This window comes from Frankliniella occidentalis, unplaced genomic scaffold (assembly GCF_000697945.3).
Source record: "Frankliniella occidentalis isolate FOCC.00 unplaced genomic scaffold, Focc_3.1 Scaffold25, whole genome shotgun sequence".
NCBI classification, from domain to species: domain Eukaryota; kingdom Metazoa; phylum Arthropoda; class Insecta; order Thysanoptera; family Thripidae; genus Frankliniella; species Frankliniella occidentalis.
In genome coordinates this window covers 174,844-177,406 of record NW_026267155.1, presented here as the reverse complement: position 1 = coordinate 177,406, position 2,563 = coordinate 174,844, and the positions used below count along the sequence as shown (strand labels likewise).

Below are 2,563 nucleotides of genomic sequence, written 5' to 3'. Positions count from 1 at the left end.
CTCCTCGCCCCCCGGTCGGCTACCCCCAGAGGTTCTACTACGCCTCCTACCAGCCAGCTCAATACGGTAAGTAATGTGTCACAATAACTCAACTCAACCACTCCTCCACCCCTTTCTGCCAGTTTACCTAAAAGAGGGCTTTGACATACCAGCACGCTGATTCGAGCCGAAGTCAAATGCAAAGGGTAATTTACCACCGACACTTTTGTCGCCCGTCCCGTCGCCGTACTTTATAGTGACTATGACGGGCGTGGAAATACTGCAAGTCCAATTGCGATGGGGGGCGCCCGATAAGAAAAGACCATTACAGCTCGAGAGATTCACTGCAGATGGACTCGAGCCCCTTCCCCTATTGGCTAAGCGCGTCCCTCTCTCTCTCTAGCCCACTCGCTCTCTCTCTCTCTCTCTCTCTCCAACTTACACATGCCACAGTCTGATTTGCGTTATTCTCTCTGTCGTAACAGCTCCGTACTAGAGGATCGTACTTGAGGCTCGACCGACCAAACATCTGACGGACGCCGAGGTGAAGAAAACGAGAACATCCTCGCGGGCGTCAGATGGAAACGAAAATATCGACCCGTCTCGTCGCCGTCCTGGCGTTCGCTGGACACGACCCCTTCCGCTAGCGATCAGCTCGGAGAGGGCCCAGGAACAGCCTGGCCGGCCCACGACGCGGGGGCTGCCAAGAGCTGGGAGACATCACTATAAGCGTGCCATTAGAGATAGTAATATTAATAGTAATAGCAATAATAAATGGCTGCCCTGCGTCCACCGCCCCCGCAGCGTCCAGGGGCGCCGTCTATGGCCGATCTATAGACAGAGATCCGGCCGTCGACGGGCGGGGTTTTGATAGACCGACCCCTCGGAGGGCGGCGGCCGGCGGTGGACGTGGCCAGGGGAATACAACGGGAGAGACGTGGACTGTGTGTGAGTGTGTGCGTGGGTGTGCGAATGTGTGCGTGCGTGCGAAGTGTAGTCCTACCGAGTGCTCCGCAATGTGATGCTAACGTAATTTATTCTGGTTGAAATACATTCCTGCGAGGTTCTGTGTTGGTGTGTTGTCTGCGCGTTCGGAGTCGTCTTAGGATAGTATCTCCTTGTTACTTGCTCTCGGGCTGACTGGCTTAGACGAGCAATAACGAGCACTGTGCTCGATGACATGTACTTTTTGTAAACGAAAGACGTCGGATAGAATTAGAAACCATTTGTTTTTACGTAGAATTTGTGAATGAATAAAGTCTTTATGGAAGAAAAAGTTGCCTTGATAGTTTTTGTCTAGTCTTGCCCCCTTAACCCAAACCCCGCAACAAATTGAAGTTTTAAAGCGACACAAAAATGAAAACAAGTAATAAATGAACACTTTTTAATTCCACGTTCGATCGATGCCTGCCGAGCGTGAATAGTTAACGACATAGCATTGAGGGGTGCTTCATTTTAAAAAAAATCAGTGTGCACCCACCACAAAAATCATCAGAAAAAATGAAATATCAGAGAATAAAATCGAGAAAATAATACAGAAATACAGAAAAAATGGCTTAATCATTGGCGAATTTATAGTGAAGTGCCCTTCGGAAGGCATCCAGCCGCCCGACCCTAACGTGGTGCACCTGCCAGCAGGCAGACCCGCGAGGCACAGGTGTGCGTTGGGCTGCCTACCGCGGCGGGCGCACGGTCCACCGCCGGCCGGTCCAGCGCCTCCAGGTGATGGCCACCCTCATGACCGTCGATACCCCGCGATGATACGCCCCTCTCCCCCCTTCTCTTCCTCCGCGCGCTGCTCGTCTCGCGACACTCACATTTGGGTAAAAGTTTCACATACTGGTAAATTAAATGGAGACTTTGCTTTCATTGCATGATCAATAACACTTTATGAACAATAAAAGCGAACTAAATAGTTTTCAGGGTGTGTTCATACATAATAACAGATTCAGAAAGTTTTATTATTAGAAGTGTGCTCCGATTCGTACTACAATATCATAGACTTTTGCTGCGGGTTTCTCTCGCCCATGACGTTGCTTTCGGCTTTATATTGGCAGCTCACCCGAAGCGGCACTATACACATCGCGCGCTCCGGCAAAGGGAAGGGCCCAACATTCTTTTTGGGCGTCTGTCTTGTGATTGGCTGCCGGGGCTGGCTGGGCACGGGCCACCTGATGGATCTTATGAAATGACGACGAATTGGGGCTGTTCTGTTTTGAAAAGAGGGGGGGGGGGGTCTGCAGAGCTCTCGCGCTGTCTCTCTCGCCCTCGCACGGACACACATATGCGCGCGCAAGAGGGAGGGCTGGGCTGGGCTGGGCTTGCGTGTAGCTTTTGCCCTCATAAATCATACTTCAGAGTGTGTGGCCACACCTATGCGTGCAGGAGAGGGTCAGGTCGGCCTGCTGCTGCAGCTGCGACAGCTGCTGCAGCTGCTGCAGCTGCTGCAGCGGTGGCCGTTGAGGTTAGGTCAGCCTGCTGCAGCAGCTGCCGGGTGACATGCGAGCAGGAAGGATCAATCAGCTTCTACTCCCTGCTGGCCGCGCTATGCAAGGCCATGGTTGCATTCTATGTATCCCCCCCC

At 52.4% G+C, this 2,563-nt stretch overlaps 1 long non-coding RNA gene across 1 annotated transcript; it reads left to right on the top strand.

Moving 5' to 3' along the window:
* Positions 1-1,258, top strand: LOC113213761 (uncharacterized). Its single transcript, XR_003303775.2, has 2 exons — positions 1-66; positions 465-1,258. It is a non-coding gene; the product is annotated as an uncharacterized LOC113213761 (long non-coding RNA).
* The last annotated feature ends 1,305 nt before the right edge of the window (positions 1,259-2,563 follow it).